Here is a 20,469-nt window from a genome sequence, read left to right on the forward strand (position 1 = left end):
CACAAAGCGAAAAACTGATGGGCCCGTGATGCACGGGAGGGTGTATAGGCAGAGGGGAGGGGTTACACTTTTTAAAGTGTAATACTTTGTGTGGCCTCCGGAGGCAGAAGCTATACACCCAATTGTCTGGGTCTCCCAATGGAGCGACAAAGAAACGCAGTGACATTGCTTCCCCAGCAATGTCTATGGGTTTTCATAAGTGCTGTCCGCACACAGCGTTTTTTTGTAGCTGCGTTTTTGTGGTGACCACAAAAATGCAGCATGTCAATTATTTCTGCGTTTTTCACCCATTGAGTTCAATGAGATGTTCAACAATGCAATGAAAAACGCATATAGCCGCGTTTCTATGACTAAAAACGCAGCTATAAACGCAAGGGGTGGGTACTACAGTGACGTGTACAGGAAGAGGATTCCTTCTGTTGGTAAACACAGAAGCGTGAATCCTCCCAGTACCGTCACCGCTGCGTCCACAACCCGCCCGGTGCCATGTCAGCTCCGTGCGGCGCCATGTCTGGGCGGGAGGTGGAGGCAGCGGCGAAAACCAAAGTGAACAGTAGAAAAAGAAAAAAATTTGTCATACTCACCTGTCTGCAGGGTCCCGGTGCCATGCCCGCTCCCAGCCCCTGTCTCGGTACTACCGCTCTGGCTGTGTGCAGTCTCCCGGGGCACGTACGAAGCTTGCAGGACCTGGCGGTGGATCACCTGATGCAGTCACCTGACGCATCAGCTGATCGTAATTCTCGCAGTGTCGCCGGCTTTTTCGCGCCCGGCCAGCTATCAGCTGATCCTGCCGTCAGGGAACTTCATCAGCTGATTACCGGCAGCTCCTGCAGCGATGGGACAGGATCAGACTCCTGTCCAATCGATCGCTCCAGGAGCTGCCGGTAATCAGCACATAAGTGAGTATGTATTTATTTATTTATTTATTTTTTTTTCTACTGATGCATCAGCTGATTGTATAATCGGCTTTTATACAATCAGCTGATGTGTGATGTGATTCACGTAGTTTAACCTGACACATCATCTGATCGCTTTGCCTTCCAGCAAACCGATCAGATGATATTGGATCCGGATTGGACGGCACGGGACCCTAACCCAGGATTACTGCGGAGGGGGGTTCTTTATTTCAATAAAGATGGAGTCACTAATTGTGTTGTGTTTTATTTCTAATAAAAATATTTTCTGTGTGTTGTGTTTTTTTTATCATTACTAGAAATTCATGGTGGCCATGTCTAATATTGGCATGACACCATGAATTTCGGGCTTAGGGCTAGCTGATAATATACAGCTAGCCCTAACTCCATTATTACCCAGCTAGCCACCCGGCATCAGAGCAGCTGGAAGAGTTGGATACAGCGCCAGAAGATGGCGCTTCTATGAAAGCGCCATTTTCTGGAGTGGTTGCGGACTGCAATTCGCAGTGGGGGTGCCCAGAAAGCTTAGGCACCCTGCTCTGTGGATTCCAATCCCCAGCTTCCTAGTTGTACCCGGCTGGACACAAAAATTAGGCGAAGCTCACGTCATTTTTTTTTTTTTTTTTAATATTTCATGAAGTTCATGAAATAATTAAAAAAAAAGGGCTTCCCTATATTTTTGGTTCCCAGCCGGGTACAAATAGGCAGCTGGGGGTTGGGGGCAGCCTAGTGCGCACATACCCCTAACATAGAACTTGCCTAATAATTCTGCACATAGTGTATTTAAACTTTCAATAAACTGTGCATAAATCAATAGTCCAGTAATATAGTATGTGCTCTCTGTATGCTCGATGCTTGTTTGGTTTTTCTTTGAGCTCATGTACTTTTGGCTTCTATACAATATACATACAATATACAGGGAAAATACAGCAACAGGATTGATGACTTATCGAATCCTAAAAATTATTAAATGTCTGATGTTCACATTGTACTACAATACATTTTTCAATTAAATATAAGCAATATATGTGGGAGTCGGTGCAAGGAAAATTGAGGAATCGCGTCGCAGGTTTGGCTTACCGACTCCACAGCCCTGGCAGGGTCTGTCGCTCTCTCCCTCGTGTGTAGTGCGGGGTCTGTCGCTCTCTCTCTCCCTCGTGTGTAGTGCGGGGTCTGTCGCTCTCTCTCCTCATGTGTAGTGCGGGGTCTGTCGCTCTCTCTCCCTCGTGTGTAGTGCGGGGTCTGTCGCTCTCTCTCCCTCGTGTGTGTAGTACGGGGTCTGTCGCTCTCTCTCTCCCTCGTGGTGTAGTGCGGGGTCTGTCGCTCTCTCTCCCTCGTGTGTAGTGCGGGGCCTGTCGCTCTCCCTCGTGTGTAGTGCGGGGCCTGTCGCTCTCTCTCTCCCTCGTGTGTAGTGCTGGGTCTGTCGCTCTCTCTCTCTCCCTCGTGTGTAGTGCTGGGTCTGTCGCTCTCTCTCTCTCCCTCGTGTGTAGTGCGGGGTCTGTCGCTCTCTCTCCCTAGTGTGTAGTGCGGGGTCTGTCGCTCTCTCTCTTTCCCTCGTGTGTAGTGCGGGGTCTGTCGCTCTCCCTCTCCCTCGTGTGTAGTGCGGGAGTCTGTCGCTCTCTCCCTCGTGTGTAGTGCGGGGTCTGTCGCTCTCTCTCACGTCCCTCGTGTGTAGCGCGGGGTCTGTCGCTCGCTCTCTCTCTCCCTCGTGTGTAGCGCGGGGTCTGTAGCTCGCTCTCCCTCGTGTGTAGTGCGGGGTCTGTCGCTCTCTCTCCCTCGTGTGTAGTGCGGGGTCTGTCGCTCTCTCTCTCCCCCATGTGTAGTGCGGGGTCTGTCACTCTCTCCCTCATGTGTAGTGCGGGGTCTGTCGCTCTCTCTCCCTCATGTGTAGTGGCGGGGTCTGTCGCTCTCTCTCTCCCCCATGTGTAGTGCGGGGGTCTGTCGATCTCTCTCTCCCCCATGTGTAGTGCGGGGTCTGTCGCTCTCTCCCTCATGTGTAGTGCGGGGTCTGTCGCTCTCTCCCTCATGTGTAGTGCAGGGTGTGTCGCTCTCTCTCTCCCTCATGTGTAGTGCGGGGTCTGTCGCTCTCTCCCTCATGTGTAGTGCAGGGTGTGTCGCTCTCTCTCTCCCTCATGTGTAGTGCGGGGTCTGTCACTCTCTCCCTCATGTGTAGTGCGGGGTCTGTCGCTCTCTCTCTCCCTCATGTGTAGTGCGGGGTCTGTCGCCCTCTCTCTCCCTCATGTGTAGTGCGGGGTCTGTCGCTCTCTCTCTCTCATGTGTAGTGCGGGGTCTGTCGCTCTCTCTCTCCCTCATGTGTAGTGCGGGGTCTGTCGCTCTCTCCCTCATGTGTAGTGCAGGGTGTGTCGCTCTCTCTCTCCCTCATGTGTAGTGCGGGGTCTGTCGCGCTCTCTCTCTCCCTCATGTGTAGTGCAGGGGTGTGTCGCTCTCTCTCCCTCATATGTAGTGCGGTTTCTCTCTCACTCATGTGTAGTGCGGGGTCTGTCGATCTCTCTCCCTCATGTGTAGTGCGGGGTCTGTCGCTCTCTCCTTCATGTGTAGTGCGGGGTCTGTCGCTCTCTCCTTCATGTGTAGTGCGGGGTCTGTCGCTCTCTCCTTCATGTGTAGTGCGGGGGTCTGTCGCTCTCTCCTTCATGTGTAGTGCGGGGTTTGTCGCTCTCTCCTTCATGTGTAGTGCGGGGTCTATCGCTCTCTCCTTCATGTGTAGTGCGGGGTCTGTCGCTCTCTCTCCCCCATGTATAGTGCGGGGGTCTGTCTTTCTCTCTCCCTCATGTGTAGTGCGGGGTCTGTCTTTCTCTCTCTCCCTCATGTGTAGTGCGGGGGTCTGTCTTTCTCTCTCTCCCTCATGTGTAGTGCGGGGTCTGTCTTTCTCTCTCTCCCTCATGTGTAGTGCGGGGGTCTGTCTTTCTCTCTCTCCATCATGTGTAGTGCGGGGTCTGTCTTTCTCTCTCTCCCTCATGTGTAGTGCGGGGTCTGTCGCTCTCTCTCCCTCATGTGTAGTGCTTGGTCTGTCGCTCTCTCTCCCCCATGTGTAGTGCTTGGTCTGTCGCTCTCTCTCCCCCATGTGTAGTGCGGGGTCTGTCGCTCTCTCTCCCCCATGTGTAGTGCGGGGTCTGTCGCTCTCTCTCCCTCATGTGTAGTGCGGGGTCTGTCGCTCTCTCTCTCCCTCATGTGTAGTGCGGGGGTCTGTCGCTCTCTCTCTCACCTCATGTGTAGTGCGGGGTCTGTCGCTCTCTCTCTCCCTCATGTGTAGTGCGGGGGTCTGTCGCTCTCTCTCTCCCTCATGTGTAGTGCGGGGGCTTTCTCTCTCTCCCTCATGTGTAGTGCGGGGTCTTTCCTCTCTCTCCCTCATGTGTAGTGCGGGGTCTGTCTTTCTCTCTCTCCCTCATGTGTAGTGCGGGGTCTGTCTTTCTCTCTCTCCCTCATGTGTAGTGCGGGGTCTGTCTTTCTCTCTCTCCCTCATGTGTAGTGCGGGGTCTGTCTTTCTCTCTCTCCCTCATGTGTAGTGCGGGGTCTGTCTTTCTCTCTCTCCCTCATGTGTAGTGCGGGGTCTGTCTTTCTCTCTCTCCCTCATGTGTAGTGCGGGGTCTGTCTTTCTCTCTCTCCTCATGTGTAGTGCGGGGTCTGTCTTTCTCTCTCTCCCTCATGTGTAGTGCGGGGTCTGTCTTTCTCTCTCTCCCTCATGTGTAGTGCGGGGTCTGTCGCTCTCTCTCTCCCTCATGTGTAGTGCGGGGTCTGTCGCTCTCTCTCTCCCCTCATGTGTAGTGCGGGGTCTGTCGCTCTCTCTCCCTCATGTGTAGTGCGGGGTCTGTCGCTCTCTCTCCCTCATGGTGTAGTGCGGGGTCTGTCGCTCTCTCTCTCCCTCATGTGTAGTGCGGGGTCTGTCGCACTCTCCCTCATGTGTAGTGCAGGGTGTGTCGCTCTCTCTCCCTCATGTGTAGTGCGGGGTCTGTCGCTCTCTCTCTCTCCCTCATGTGTAGTGCGGGGTCTGTCGCTCTCTCTCTCTCCCTCATGTGTAGTGCGGGGTCTGTCGCTCTCTCTCCCTCATGTGTAGTGCGGGGTCTGTCGCTCTCTCCCTCATGTGTAGTGCGGGGTCTGTCGCTCTCTCTCCCTCATGTGTAGTGCGGGGTCTGTCGCTCTCTCTCCCTCATGTGTAGTGCGGGGTCTGTCGCTCTCTCTCCCCCATGTGTTGTGTGGGGTCTGTCGCTCTCTCTCCCTCATATGTAGTGCGGGGTCTGTCGCTCTCTCTCCCTCATGTGTAGTGCGGGGTCTGTCGCTCTCTCTCCCTCATGTGTAGTGCGGGGTCTGTCGCTCTCTCCCTCATGTGTAGTGCGGGGTCTGTCGCTCTCTCCCTCATGTGTAGTGCGGGGTCTGTCGCTCTCTCTCCCTCATGTGTAGTGCGGGGTCTGTCGCTCTCTCCCTCATGTGTAGTGCGGGGTCTGTCGCTCTCTCTCCCCCATGTGTAGTGTGGGGTCTGTCGCTCTCTCTCCCTCATATGTAGTGCAGGGTCTGTCGCTCTCTCTCCCTCATATGTAGTGCGGGGTCTGTCGCTCTCTCTCCCTCATGTGTAGTGCGGGGTCTGTCGCTCTCTCCCTCATGTGTAGTGCGGGGTCTGTCTCTCTCTCTCTCCCTCATGTGTAGTGCGGGGTCTGTCGCTCTCTCTCCCTCATGTGTAGTGCGGGGTCTGTCGCTCTCTCTCCCTCATGTGTAGTGCGGGGTCTGTCGCTCTCTCTCATGTGTAGTGCGGGGTCTGTCGCTCTCCCTCATGTGTAGTGCGGGGTCTGTCGCTCTCTCTCTCCCTCATGTGTAGTGCGGGGTCTGTCGCTCTCTCTCTCCCTCATGTGTAGTGCGGGGTCTGTCGCTCTCTCTCTCCCTCATGTGTAGTGCGGGGTCTGTCGCTCTCTCTCTCCCTCATGTGTAGTGCGGGGGTCTGTCGCTCTCTCTCCCCCATGTGTAGTGCGGGGTCTGTCGCTCTCTCTCCCCCATGTGTAGTGCGGGGTCTGTCGCTCTCTCTCCCCATGTGTAGTGCGGGGTCTGTCGCTCTCTCTCCCCCATGTGTAGTGCGGGGTCTGTCGCTCTCTCTCCCTCATGTGTAGTGCGGGGTCTGTCGCTCTCTCTCTCCCTCATGTGTGGTGCGGGGTCTGTCGCTCTCTCCCCCATGTGTAGTGCAGGGTCTGTCGCTCTCTCTCTCCCCCATGTGTAGTGCAGGGTCTGTCGCTCTCTCTCTCCCCCATGTGTAGTGCAGGGTCTGTCGCTCTCTCTCTCCCCCATGTGTAGTGCGGGGTCTGTCGCTCTCTCTCCCTCATGTGTAGTGCGGGGTCTGTCGCTCTCTCTCCCTCATGTGTAGTGCGGGGTCTCTCTCCCTCATGTGTAGTGCGGGGTCTCTCTCCCTCATGTGTAGTGCGGGGTCTCTCTCCCTCATGTGTAGTGCGGGGTCTCTCTCCCTCATGTGTAGTGCGGGGTCTGTCGCTCTCTCTCCCTCATGTGTAGTGCGGGGTCTGTCGCTCTCTCTCTCCCTCATGTGTAGTGCAGGGTCTGTCGCTCTCTCTCTCTCCCTCGTGTGTAGTGCTGGGTCTGTCGCTCTCTCTCTCTCCCTCGTGTGTAGTGCGGGGTCTGTCGCTCTCTCTCCCTAGTGTGTAGTGCGGGGTCTGTCGCTCTCTCTCTTTCCCTCGTGTGTAGTGCGGGGTCTGTCGCTCTCCCTCTCCCTCGTGTGTAGTGCGGAGTCTGTCGCTCTCTCCCTCGTGTGTAGTGCGGGGTCTGTCGCTCTCTCTCACTCCCTCGTGTGTAGCGCGGGGTCTGTCGCTCGCTCTCTCTCTCCCTCGTGTGTAGCGCGGGGTCTGTAGCTCGCTCTCCCTCGTGTGTAGTGCGGGGTCTGTCGCTCTCTCTCCCTCGTGTGTAGTGCGGGGTCTGTCGCTCTCTCTCTCCCCCATGTGTAGTGCGGGGTCTGTCACTCTCTCCCTCATGTGTAGTGCGGGGTCTGTCGCTCTCTCTCCCTCATGTGTAGTGCGGGGTCTGTCGCTCTCTCTCTCCCCCATGTGTAGTGCGGGGTCTGTCGCTCTCTCTCTCCCCCATGTGTAGTGCGGGGTCTGTCACTCTCTCCCTCATGTGTAGTGCGGGGTCTGTCGCTCTCTCCCTCATGTGTAGTGCAGGGTGTGTCGCTCTCTCTCTCCCTCATGTGTAGTGCGGGGTCTGTCGCTCTCTCCCTCATGTGTAGTGCAGGGTGTGTCGCTCTCTCTCTCCCTCATGTGTAGTGCGGGGTCTGTCACTCTCTCCCTCATGTGTAGTGCGGGGTCTGTCGCTCTCTCTCTCCCTCATGTGTAGTGCGGGGTCTGTCGCCCTCTCTCTCCCTCATGTGTAGTGCGGGGTCTGTCGCTCTCTCTCATGTGTAGTGCGGGGTCTGTCGCTCTCTCTCTCCCTCATGTGTAGTGCGGGGTCTGTCGCGCTCTCTCTCTCCCTCATGTGTAGTGCAGGGTGTGTCGCTCTCTCTCCCTCATATGTAGTGCGGTTTCTCTCTCACTCGTGTAGTGCGGGGTCTGTCGATCTCTCTCCCTCATGTGTAGTGCGGGGTCTGTCGCTCTCTCCCTCATGTGTAGTGCAGGGTGTGTCGCTCTCTCTCTCCCTCATGTGTAGTGCGGGGTCTGTCGCGCTCTCTCTCTCCCTCATGTGTAGTGCAGGGTGTGTCGCTCTCTCTCCCTCATATGTAGTGCGGTTTCTCTCTCACTCATGTGTAGTGCGGGGTCTGTCGATCTCTCTCCCTCATGTGTAGTGCGGGGTCTGTCGCTCTCTCCTTCATGTGTAGTGCGGGGTCTGTCGCTCTCTCCTTCATGTGTAGTGCGGGGTCTGTCGCTCTCTCCTTCATGTGTAGTGCGGGGTCTGTCGCTCTCTCCTTCATGTGTAGTGCGGGGTTTGTCGCTCTCTCCTTCATGTGTAGTGCGGGGTCTGTCGCTCTCTCCTTCATGTGTAGTGCGGGGTCTGTCGCTCTCTCTCCCCCATGTATAGTGCGGGGTCTGTCTTTCTCTCTCCCTCATGTGTAGTGCGGGGTCTGTCTTTCTCTCTCTCCCTCATGTGTAGTGCGGGGTCTGTCTTTCTCTCTCTCCCTCATGTGTAGTGCGGGGTCTGTCTTTCTCTCTCTCCATCATGTGTAGTGCGGGGTCTGTCTTTCTCTCTCTCCATCATGTGTAGTGGGCGGGGTCTGTCTTTCTCTCTCTCCCTCATGTGTAGTGCGGGGTCTGTCGCTCTCTCTCCCTCATGTGTAGTGCTTGGTCTGTCGCTCTCTCTCCCCCATGTGTAGTGCTTGGTCTGTCGCTCTCTCTCCCCCATGTGTAGTGCTTGGTCTGTCGCTCTCTCTCCCCCATGTGTAGTGCTTGGTCTGTCGCTCTCTCTCCCCCATGTGTATTGCGGGGTCTGTCGCTCTCTCTCCCTCATGTGTATTGCGGGGTCTGTCGCTCTCTCTCCCTCATGTGTAGTGCGGGGTCTGTCGCTCTCTCTCTCCCTCATGTGTAGTGCGGGGTCTGTCGCTCTCTCTCTCCCTCATGTGTAGTGCGGGGTCTGTCGCTCTCTCTCTCCCTCATGTGTAGTGCGGGGTCTTTCTCTCTCTCCCTCATGTGTAGTGCGGGGTCTGTCTTTCTCTCTCTCCCTCATGTGTAGTGCGGGGTCTGTCTTTCTCTCTCTCCCTCATGTGTAGTGCGGGGTCTGTCTTTCTCTCTCTCCCTCATGTGTAGTGCGGGGTCTGTCTTTCTCTCTCTCCCTCATGTGTAGTGCGGGGTCTGTCTTTTTCTCTCTCTCCCTCATGTGTAGTGCGGGGTCTGTCGCTCTCTCTCTCCCTCATGTGTAGTGCGGGGTCTGTCGCCCTCTCTCTCCCTCATGTGTAGTGCGGGGTCTGTCGCTCTCTCTCTCTCATGTGTAGTGCGGGGTCTGTCGCTCTCTCTCTCCCTCATGTGTAGTGCGGGGTCTGTCTTTCTCTCTCTCCCTCATGTGTAGTGCGGGGTCTGTCTTTCTCTCTCTCCCTCATGTGTAGTGCGGGGTCTGTCGCTCTCTCTCTCCCTCATGTGTAGTGCGGGGTCTGTCGCTCTCTCTCTCCCTCATGTGTAGTGCGGGGTCTGTCGCTCTCTCTCCCTCATGTGTAGTGCGGGGTCTGTCGCTCTCTCTCCCTCATGTGTAGTGCGGGGTCTGTCGCTCTCTCTCTCCCTCATGTGTAGTGCGGGGTCTGTCGCACTCTCCCTCATGTGTAGTGCAGGGTGTGTCGCTCTCTCTCCCTCATGTGTAGTGCGGGGTCTGTCGCTCTCTCTCTCTCCCTCATGTGTAGTGCGGGGTCTGTCGCTCTCTCTCTCTCCCTCATGTGTAGTGCGGGGTCTGTCGCTCTCTCTCTCTCCCTCATGTGTAGTGCGGGGTCTGTCGCTCTCTCCCTCATGTGTAGTGCGGGGTCTGTCGCTCTCTCTCCCTCATGTGTAGTGCGGGGTCTGTCGCTCTCTCTCCCTCATGTGTAGTGCGGGGTCTGTCGCTCTCTCTCCCCCATGTGTTGTGTGGGGTCTGTCGCTCTCTCTCCCTCATATGTAGTGCGGGGTCTGTCGCTCTCTCTCCCTCATATGTAGTGCGGGGTCTGTCTCTCTCTCCCTCATGTGTAGTGCGGGGTCTGTCGCTCTCTCTCCCTCATGTGTAGTGCGGGGTCTGTCGCTCTCTCTCCCTCATGTGTAGTGCGGGGTCTGTCGCTCTCTCTCCCTCATGTGTAGTGCGGGGTCTGTCGCTCTCTCTCATGTGTAGTGCGGGGTCTGTCGCTCTCCCTCATGTGTAGTGCGGGGTCTGTCGCTCTCTCTCTCCCTCATGTGTAGTGCGGGGTCTGTCGCTCTCTCTCTCCCTCATGTGTAGTGCGGGGTCTGTCGCTCTCTCTCTCCCTCATGTGTAGTGCGGGGTCTGTCGCTCTCTCTCTCCCTCATGTGTAGTGCGGGGTCTGTCGCTCTCTCTCTCCCTCATGTGTAGTGCGGGGTCTGTCGCTCTCTCTCTCCCTCATGTGTAGTGAGGGGTCTGTCGCTCTCTCTCCCTCATATGTAGTGCAGGGTCTGTCGCTCTCTCTCCCTCATATGTAGTGCGGGGTCTGTCGCTCTCTCTCCCTCATGTGTAGTGCGGGGTCTGTCTCTCTCTCTCTCCCTCATGTGTAGTGCGGGGTCTGTCGCTCTCTCTCCCTCATGTGTAGTGCGGGGTCTGTCGCTCTCTCTCCCTCATGTGTAGTGCGGGGTCTGTCGCTCTCTCTCCCTCATGTGTAGTGCGGGGTCTGTCGCTCTCTCTCATGTGTATGTGTAGTGCGGGGTCTGTCGCTCTCCCTCATGTGTAGTGCGGGGTCTGTCGCTCTCCCTCATGTGTAGTGCGGGGTCTGTCGCTCTCCCTCATGTGTAGTGCGGGGTCTCTCTCCCTCATGTGTAGTGCGGGGTCTCTCTCCCTCATGTGTAGTGCGGGGTCTCTCTCCCTCATGTGTAGTGCGGGGTCTCTCTCCCTCATGTGTAGTGCGGGGTCTCTCTCCCTCATGTGTAGTGCGGGGTCTCTCTCCCTCATGTGTAGTGCGGTGTCTCTCTCCCTCATGTGTAGTGCGGTGTCTCTCTCCCTCATGTGTAGTGCGGGGTCTGTCGCTCTCTCTCCCTCATGTGTAGTGCGGGGTCTGTCGCTCTCTCTCCCTCATGTGTAGTGCGGGGTCTGTCGCTCTCTCTCTCCCTCATGTGTGGTGCAGGGTCTGTCGCTCTCTCCCCCATGTGTAGTGCAGGGTCTGTCGCTCTCTCTCTCCCCCATGTGTAGTGCGGGGTCTGTCGCGCTCTCTCTCTCCCCCATGTGTAGTGCGGGGTCTGTCGCTCTCTCTCCCTCATGTGTAGTGCGGGGTCTGTCGCTCTCTCTCCCTCATGTGTAGTGCGGGGTCTCTCTCCCTCATGTGTAGTGCGGGGTCTCTCTCCCTCATGTGTAGTGCGGGGTCTCTCTCCCTCATGTGTAGTGCGGGGTCTCTCTCCCTCATGTGTAGTGCGGGGTCTCTCTCCCTCATGTGTAGTGCGGGGTCTGTCGCTCTCTCTCCCTCATGTGTAGTGCGGGGTCTGTCGCTCTCTCTCTCCCTCATGTGTAGTGCGGGGTCTGTCGCTCTCTCCTCCATGTGTAGTGCGGGGTCTGTCGCTCTCTCCTCCATGTGTAGTGCGGGGTCTGTCGCTCTCTCTCCCTCATGTGTAGTGCGGGGTCTGTCGCTCTCTCTCCCTCATGTGTAGTGCGGGGTCTGTCGCTCTCTCTCCCTCATGTGTAGTGCGGGGTCTGTCGCTCTCTCTCCCTCATGTGTAGTGCGGGGTCTGTCGCTCTCTCTCTCCCCCATGTGTAGTGCGGGGTCTGTCGCTCTCTCTCTCCCTCATGTGTAGTGCGGGGTCTGTCGCTCTCTCTCCCTCATGTGTAGTGCGGGGTCTGTCGCTCTCTCTCTCCCTCATGTGTAGTGCGGGGTCTGTCGCTCTCTCTCCCTCATGTGTAGTGCGGGGTCTGTCGCTCTCTCTCTCCCTCATGTGTAGTGCGGGGTCTGTCGCTCTCTCTCTCCCTCATGTGTAGTGCGGGGTCTGTCGCTCTCTCTCCTCCATGTGTAGTGCGGGGTCTGTCGCTCTCTCTCCCCCATGTGTAGTGCGGGGTCTGTCGCTCTCTCTCCCCCATGTGTAGTGCGGGGTCTGTCGCTCTCTCTCCCCCATGTGTAGTGCGGGGTCTGTCGCTCTCTCCCCCATGTGTAGTGCGGGGTCTGTCGCTCTCTCTCCCTCATGTGTAGTGCGGGGTCTGTCGCTCTCTCCCCCCCATGTGTAGTGCGGGGTCTGTCGCTCTCTCCCCCCCATGTGTAGTGCGGGGTCTGTCGCTCTCCCTCTCCCTTATGTGTGGTGCGGGGTCTGTCGCTCTCTCCCCCATGTGTAGTGCAGGGTCTGTCGCTCTCTCTCTCCCCCATGTGTAGTGCGGGGTCTGTCGCTCTCTCTCTCCCCCATGTGTAGTGCGGGGTCTGTCGCTCTCTCTCTCCCCCATGTGTAGTGCGGGGTCTCTCTCCCCCATGTGTAGTGCGGGGTCTCTCTCCCCCATGTGTAGTGCGGGGTCTCTCTCCCCCATGTGTAGTGCGGGGTCTCTCTCCCCCATGTGTAGTGCGGGGTCTCTCTCCCTCATGTGTAGTGCGGGGTCTCTCTCCCTCATGTGTAGTGCGGGGTCTCTCTCCCTCATGTGTAGTGCGGGGTCTCTCTCCCTCATGTGTAGTGCGGGGTCTCTCTCCCTCATGTGTAGTGCGGGGTCTCTCTCCCTCATGTGTAGTGCGGGGTCTCTCTCCCTCATGTGTAGTGCGGGGTCTCTCTCCCTCATGTGTAGTGCGGTGTCTCTCTCCCTCATGTGTAGTGCGGTGTCTCTCTCCCTCATGTGTAGTGCGGTGTCTCTCTCCCTCATGTGTAGTGCGGTGTCTCTCTCCCTCATGTGTAGTGCGGGGTCTGTCGCTCTCTCTCCCTCATGTGTAGTGCGGGGTCTGTCGCTCTCTCTCCCTCATGTGTAGTGCGGGGTCTGTCGCTCTCTCTCTCCCTCATGTGTAGTGCGGGGTCTGTCGCTCTCTCTCCCTCATGTGTAGTGCGGGGTCTGTCGCTCTCTCTCCCTCATGTGTAGTGCGGGGTCTCTCTCCCTCATGTGTAGGGCGGGGTCTCTCTCCCTCATGTGTAGTGCGGGGTCTCTCTCCCTCATGTGTAGTGCGGGGTCTCTCTCCCTCATGTGTAGTGCGGGGTCTCTCTCCCTCATGTGTAGTGCGGGGTCTCTCTCCCTCATGTGTAGTGCGGGGTCTCTCTCCCTCATGTGTAGTGCGGGGTCTCTCTCCCTCATGTGTAGTGCGGGGTCTCTCTCCCTCATGTGTAGTGCGGGGTCTCTCTCCCTCATGTGTAGTGCGGGGTCTGTCGCTCTCTCTCCCTCATGTGTAGTGCGGGGTCTCTCTCCCTCATGTGTAGGGCGGGGTCTCTCTCCCTCATGTGTAGTGCGGGGTCTGTCGCTCTCTCTCCCTCATGTGTAGTGCGGGGTCTCTCTCCCTCATGTGTAGGGCGGGGTCTCTGTCCCTCATGTGTAGGGCGGGGTCTCTGTCCCTCATGTGTAGGGCGGGGTCTCTGTCCCTCATGTGTAGGGCGGGGTCTCTCTCCCTCATGTGTAGTGCGGGGTCTCTCTCCCTCATGTGTAGTGCGGGGTCTCTCTCCCTCATGTGTAGTGCGGGGTCTGTCTCCCTCATGTGTAGTGCGGGGTCTGTCTCCCTCATGTGTAGTGCGGGGTCTGTCTCCCTCATGTGTAGTGCGGGGTCTGTCTCCCTCATGTGTAGTGCGGGGTCTGTCTCCCTCATGTGTAGTGCGGGGTCTCTCTCCCTCATGTGTAGTGCGGGGTCTCTCTCCCTCATGTGTAGTGCGGGGTCTCTCTCCCTCATGTGTAGTGCGGGGTCTCTCTCCCTCATGTGTAGTGCGGGGTCTCTCCCTCATGTGTAGTGCGGGGTCTCTCTCTCCCTCATGTGTAGTGCGGGGTCTCTCTCTCCCTCATGTGTAGTGCGGGGTCTGTCTCCCTCATGTGTAGTGCGGGGTCTCTCCCTCATGTGTAGTGCGGGGTCTCTCCCTCATGTGTAGGGCGGGGTCTGTCTCCCTCATGTGTAGGGCGGGGTCTGTCTCCCTCATGTGTAGGGCGGGGTCTGTCTCCCTCATGTGTAGGGCGGGGTCTGTCTCCCTCATGTGTAGGGCGGGGTCTCTCTCTCCCTCATGTGTAGTGCGGGGTCTCTCTCCCTCATGTGTAGTGCGGGGTCTCTCCCTCATGTGTAGTGCGGGGTCTCTCTCCCTCATGTGTAGTGCGGGGTCTCTCTCTCCCTCATGTGTAGTGCGGGGTCTCTCCCTCATGTGTAGTGCGGGGTCTCTCTCCCTCATGTGTAGTGCGGTGTCTCTCTCCCTCATGTGTAGTGCGGTGTCTCTCCCTCATGTGTAGTGCGGGGTCTCTCTCCCTCATGTGTAGTGCGGGGTCTCTCTCCCTCATGTGTAGTGCGGGGTCTCTCTCCCTCATGTGTAGTGCGGGGTCTCTCTCCCTCATGTGTAGTGCGGGGTCTCTCTCCCTCATGTGTAGTGCGGTGTCTCTCTCCCTCATGTGTAGTGCGGTGTCTCTCTCCCTCATGTGTAGTGCGGTGTCTCTCTCCCTCATGTGTAGTGCGGGGTCTCTCTCCCTCATGTGTAGTGCGGGGTCTCTCTCCCTCATGTGTAGTGCGGGGTCTCTCTCCCTCATGTGTAGTGCGGGGTCTCTCTCCCTCATGTGTAGTGCGGGGTCTCTCTCTCCCTCATGTGTAGTGCGGGGTCTCTCCCTCATGTGTAGTGCGGGGTCTCTCTCCCTCATGTGTAGTGCGGTGTCTCTCTCCCTCATGTGTAGTGCGGGGTCTCTCTCCCTCATGTGTAGTGCGGGGTCTCTCTCCCTCATGTGTAGTGCGGGGTCTCTCTCCCTCATGTGTAGTGCGGGGTCTCTCTCCCTCATGTGTAGTGCGGGGTCTCTCTCCCTCATGTGTAGTGCGGGGTCTCTCTCCCTCATGTGTAGTGCGGGGTCTCTCTCCCTCATGTGTAGTGCGGGGTCTCTCTCCCTCATGTGTAGTGCGGGGTCTCTCTCTCCCTCATGTGTAGTGCGGGGTCTCTCCCTCATGTGTAGTGCGGGGTCTCTCTCCCTCATGTGTAGTGCGGTGTCTCTCTCCCTCATGTGTAGTGCGGTGTCTCTCTCCCTCATGTGTAGTGCGGTGTCTCTCTCCCTCATGTGTAGTGCGGGGTCTCTCTCCCTCATGTGTAGTGCGGGGTCTCTCTCCCTCATGTGTAGTGCGGGGTCTCTCTCCCTCATGTGTAGTGCGGTGTCTCTCTCCCTCATGTGTAGTGCGGTGTCTCTCTCCCTCATGTGTAGTGCGGTGTCTCTCTCCCTCATGTGTAGTGCGGGGTCTCTCTCCCTCATGTGTAGTGCGGGGTCTCTCTCCCTCATGTGTAGTGCGGGGTCTCTCTCCCTCATGTGTAGTGCGGGGTCTCTCTCCCTCATGTGTAGTGCGGGGTCTCTCTCCCTCATGTGTAGTGCGGGGTCTCTCTCCCTCATGTGTAGTGCGGGGTCTCTCTCCCTCATGTGTAGTGCGGGGTCTGTCTCCCTCATGTGTAGTGCGGGGTCTCTCTCCCTCATGTGTAGTGCGGGGTCTCTCTCCCTCATGTGTAGTGCGGGGTCTCTCTCCCTCATGTGTAGTGCGGGGTCTCTCTCCCTCATGTGTAGTGCGGGGTCTCTCTCCCTCATGTGTAGTGCGGGGTCTCTCTCCCTCATGTGTAGTGCGGGGTCTCTCTCCCTCATGTGTAGTGCGGGGTCTCTCTCCCTCATGTGTAGTGCGGGGTCTCTCTCCCTCATGTGTAGTGCGGGGTCTCTCTCCCTCATGTGTAGTGCGGGGTCTCTCTCCCTCATGTGTAGTGCGGGGTCTCTCTCCCTCATGTGTAGTGCGGGGTCTCTCTCCCTCATGTGTAGTGCGGGGTCTCTCTCCCCCATGTGTAGTGCGGGGTCTCTCTCCCCCATGTGTAGTGCGGGGTCTCTCTCCCTCATGTGTAGTGCGGGGTCTCTCTCCCTCATGTGTAGTGCGGGGTCTCTCTCCCCCATGTGTAGTGCGGGGTCTCTCTCCCTCATGTGTAGTGCGGGGTCTCTCTCCCTCATGTGTAGTGCGGGGTCTCTCTCCCCCATGTGTAGTGCGGGGTCTCTCTCCCCCATGTGTAGTGCGGGGTCTCTCTCCCTCATGTGTAGTGCGGGGTCTCTCTCCCTCATGTGTAGTGCGGGGTCTCTCTCCCTCATGTGTAGTGCGGGGTCTCTCTCCCTCATGTGTAGTGCGGGGTCTCTCTCCCTCATGTGTAGTGCGGGGTCTCTCTCCCTCATGTGTAGTGCGGGGTCTCTCTCCCTCATGTGTAGTGCGGGGTCTCTCTCCCTCATGTGTAGTGCGGGGTCTCTCTCCCTCATGTGTAGTGCGGGGTCTCTCTCCCTCATGTGTAGTGCGGGGTCTCTCTCCCTCATGTGTAGTGCGGGGTCTGTCTCCCTCATGTGTAGTGCGGGGTCTCTCTCCCTCATGTGTAGTGCGGGGTCTCTCTCCCTCATGTGTAGTGCGGGGTCTCTCTCCCTCATGTGTAGTGCGGGATTTCCTCTCACCTTCTCCTCAGAGTCGGCGGGTTTTCTGCTTTCCGGAGTTGATTTCCTGAGGGGATGACGTCACCGGAAGGGGCGGGGCAGAGCTGTGGGCGGGAAGCAGCAGTGCTCGGGCTGTGCAGCGGATCCTGACCCGGCACAAGGGCAGTCCAGTTCATACAGTTCACTTATAGTGCAGCAAGCCCCGGTCACATGCTGTCACATGACCCTATGTGCCCGGTGCTTGCCAGTGAACTGTAATGTACTGTACTGCCCTTATGCCGGATCTGCGAGTGCAGCAGAATACCGCTGATCTGCAACGGCCCTGACACTGGATTTTGCCTCTGGTCATTTCTTGGGGCTGCAGCTCGTGCATGTGTCACAGGGAATGGCCTGAAGCTGCAGCACGGGGCTGTGGGGGCTTCTATAAGGAGGGGGATATGGGGGGCTTGTATAAGGAAAGGGTGGCTCGCACTGGAACGGGGCCTCTGCACGTTTGGGAGGGTCTCACACTAGACAGGGGGCTCTGCACGTTTGGGGGATTGTACTGGACAGGGGGCTTTGCACGTTTGGGGGTCTCACACTGGACAGCGGGCTCTGCACGTTTGGGGGGTCTCACACTAGACAGGGGGCTCTGCACGTTTGGGGGATTGTACTGGACAGGGGGCTTTGCACGTTTGGGGGGGCTCTGCACGTTTGGGGGTCTCACACTGGACAGCGGGCTCTGCACGTTTGGGGGGTCTCACACTAGACAGGGGGCTCTGCACGTTTGGGGGATTGTACTGGACAGGGGGCTTTGCACGTTTGGGGGTCTCACACTGGACAGCGGGCTCTGCACGTTTGGGGGGTCTCACACTAGACAGGGGGCTCTGCACGTTTGGGGGATTGTACTGGACAGGGGGCTTTGCACGTTTGGGGGGGCTCTGCACGTTTGGGGGTCTCACACTGGACAGCGGGCTCTGCACGTTTGGGGGGTCTCACACTGGACAGGGGGCTCTGCACTTTTGGGGGTCTCACATTGGACAGGGGGCTCTGCACGTTGGGGGGTCTCACACTGGACAGGGGGCTCTGCACTTTTGGGAGGCTCGCACTGGACAGGGGGCTCTGCACGTTTGGGAGGCTCACACTGGACAGGGGGCTCTGCACGTTTGGGAGGCTCGCACTGGACAGGGGGCTCTGCACGTTGGGGGTCTCACATTGGACAGTGGGCTCTGCACGTTTGGGAGGCTCGCACTGGACAGGGGGCTCTGCACGTTTGGGGGTCTCACACTGGACAGGGGGCTCTACACGTTTGGGAGGCTCACACTGGACAGGGGGCTCTGCACGTTTGGGAGGCTCACACTGGACAGGGGGCTCTGCACGTTGGGGGGTCTCACATTGGACAGTGGGCTCTGCACGTTGGGGGGTCTCACATTGGACAGTGGGCTCTGTACGTTTGGGGGTCTCACACTGGACAGTGGGCTCTGCACGTTTTGGGGTCTCACACTGGACAGGGGGCTCTACACGTTGGGGGGTCTGACACTGGACAGGGGGCTCTGCACGTTGGGGGGTCTCACACTGGACAGGGGGCTCTGCACGTTGGGGGGTCCCACACTGGTCAGGGGTCTCTGCACGTTTGGGGGGACTGGCACTGGATGGGGGGCTCACACTGGACGGGGGCTCTGCACGTTTGGTGGGCTCGCACTGGGTAGGGAGCTCTGCACGTTTGGGGGGATTGCACTGGACAGGGGGCTCTGCACGTTTGGGGGGGATTGCACTGGACAGGGGGCTCTGCACGCTTGGGGGGCTCGCACTGGACGGGGGCTCTGCATGCTTGGGGGGCTCGCACTGGACAGGGGGCTCTGCATGCTTGGGGAGCTCGCACTGTAGAGGGGGCTCTCTACGCTTGAGGGGCTCGCACTGGACAGGGGTCGCTACACGTTTGGGGGGCTCGCACTGGACAGGGGGCTCTGTACGTTTGTGGGGGCTCGCACTGGAGAGGGGCTCTGCACGTTTGGGGGGCTCGCACTGGACAGGAAGCTCTGCATGTTTGGGGGATTAATAATAATAATCTTTATTTCTATAGCGCTAACATATTCCGCAGCGCTTTACAATTCAGGAGGATAATATACAAACAAGTAACAGTTATAGAAAATACAATATTTAGAGGGAAAAAAGACAACCCTGCTCGTGAGAGCTTACAATGAGATATGGGGGGGCAAGGTACAAGTGCTTATTTACAATGACAATCCAGCCATTTCAAGGAAATGGGGGATGGATAATGGTTTCCTGGACCAGTTGCCCAGAACCTTGAGATGCATTTGGGTGCCATGGAGTTTGACGTGGGGTTATGTTGTGAGAAGTTGTAGAGGGACTGTGTGAATTGAGTTTGATTAGGGAGACTGATTGGCCACCCTAAAAAGATGCGTTTTTAGGGTGCGTCTGAAGCTGAGTAAGTTGTGATTCGTCCTAACTTCTTGGGGTAGAGCGTTCCAGATGATTGATGCAGCTTGGGAGAAGTCTTGGATCCGGGAGTGGGAGGTTCGAATTAGTGTAGATGTTAGTCGAAAGTCATTTGCAGAGTGTAGAGAACGGGTGGGGTGATAGACAGAGAGGAGGGTGGAGATGTAGGGGGTGCCGCACTGTGGAGAGCTTTGTGGTGATAGACAGAGAGGAGGGCGGAGATGTAGGGGGTGCCGCACTGTGGAGAGCTTTGTGGTGATAGACAGAGAGGAGGGTGGAGATGTAGGGGGTGCCGCACTGTGGAGAGCTTTGTGGGTGAGAACAAGCAGTTTGAATTGGATCCTGTGATATATGGGCAGCCAGTGCAATGACTGGCACAGAGCAGAGGCATCCGAGTAGCGGTTAGCCAGATAGGTGACCCTGGCTGCTGCATTAAGGATGGACTGTAGAGGGGAGAGTCTAGTTAGGGGGGAGACCAATTAATAGAGAGTTAAGGGTGCTTCACACACAGCGAGATCGCTGCTGAGTCACGGTTTTGTGACGCAGCAGTGACCTCATTAGCGATCTCACTGTGTGTGACACTTAGCAGCGATCTGGCCCCTGCTGTGAGATCGCTGCTCGTTACATACAGCCCTGGTTCGTTTTTTTATTGTTGCTCTCCCGCTGATAAGCACACATCGCTGTGTGTGACAGCGAGAGAGCAACAATCCTGAATGTGCAGGGAGCAGGAGCCGGCGTCTGACAGCCTGCGGTAAGCTGTAACTAAGGTAAACATCGGGTAACCTCGCTGCCAGTGCCGGCTCCTGCTCCCTGCACATGTAGCTGCAGTACACATCGGGTAATTAACCCGATGTGTACTGCACCTAGGAGAGCAGGGAGCCAGCGCATAGCGGTGTGCGCGGCTCCCTGCTCTCTGCACATGTTGCAGCACAGCGACGCGTGTCGTTATGATCGCTGCTTCGGCTGCTGTGTTTGACAGCTAAGCAGCGATCATAACAGCGACTTACAAGGACGCTGTTACGTCACAGAAAATGGTGACGTAACAGCGACGTCGCTTAGTGTGAACCCAGCTTTACAGTAGTCAAGGCGAGAGTGGATCAGGGCCACGGTGAGGGTTTTTGTCGTTTCCATTGTGAGAAAGGGGCGGATTCTAGAGATGTTCTTGAGGTGCAAGTGTGTCGACAGAGATAAGAGGGTACTCAGAACCAGGGCTGTGGAGTCGGAGCTCATTTTGGTGGAGTCGGTATAAAATGCATTGACTCCTAAAATATATAATAAATTGGGGACAGTAGTGCAATGCAGAATGTGCTGAATATTTTTTCATAGGAATTTGGGAAAGTTTTAAAATGTCCTTTAAATGTCTGTTCTATTCCTGATCTAAGGCTACATTCACATACAGCGTTTTTGCTGCGTTGAGGATACGTTTTTCAGCTGTAAAAGCAGATCAGCTTTTTAAAAAACCGCATCACCTGAAAGGTTTCTGAGCTCATAGATAATGTTGTCAATAGCAAAAGCAGATTAGAAAATTCCACACAAACTGACTGCTCATTCTTTGTGAGGATCTGTTTTTGAGCACAAAAACGGATCCTCACAAAACGATGTGTCTGAATGTCCTATCTTTTTTTTTTTATCCAATCAATTTTTATTGTAGGAAGATACAGTACAAAAAGAAGACATTCAGGTATCATTGGCAATAATATACAAAGAGAATAACGCTGTAACAAGTGGTAGTATAACCTTTGATTATGATTCATATTTCCTATCAAACCACCAACAGTCATGTTTGATCCATGTTGCAACTTTTTTTTTGGTTAATCAATACCTAATACGTATAGAGTCAACCTACCAATTTACTCTTTTTCCTCAAAACGAGGGTTCCAAACAACCAGAACCAGAGAGTTAGGGTACCGTCACACTTTAGCGATGCAGCAGCGATCCCACCAGCGATCTG

General features: G+C 56.6%; 1 protein-coding gene across 1 annotated transcript in view; it reads right to left on the reverse strand.

Annotated features, from left to right (window-relative positions):
- Window positions 1-16,154, reverse strand: part of LOC142259452 (uncharacterized) — a 583,478-nt gene extending 567,324 nt beyond the window's left edge. Inside the window, exon 1 of the mRNA XM_075331872.1 lies at window positions 16,101-16,154. The gene's annotated coding sequence lies outside the window, so the exon portion shown is untranslated. The remainder of the gene's footprint in view (window positions 1-16,100) is intronic.
- Window positions 16,155-20,469: the final 4,315 nt, after the last annotated feature.

Source organism: Anomaloglossus baeobatrachus, chromosome 1, assembly GCF_048569485.1.
Source record: "Anomaloglossus baeobatrachus isolate aAnoBae1 chromosome 1, aAnoBae1.hap1, whole genome shotgun sequence".
Classification (NCBI taxonomy): Eukaryota; Metazoa; Chordata; class Amphibia; order Anura; family Aromobatidae; genus Anomaloglossus; species Anomaloglossus baeobatrachus.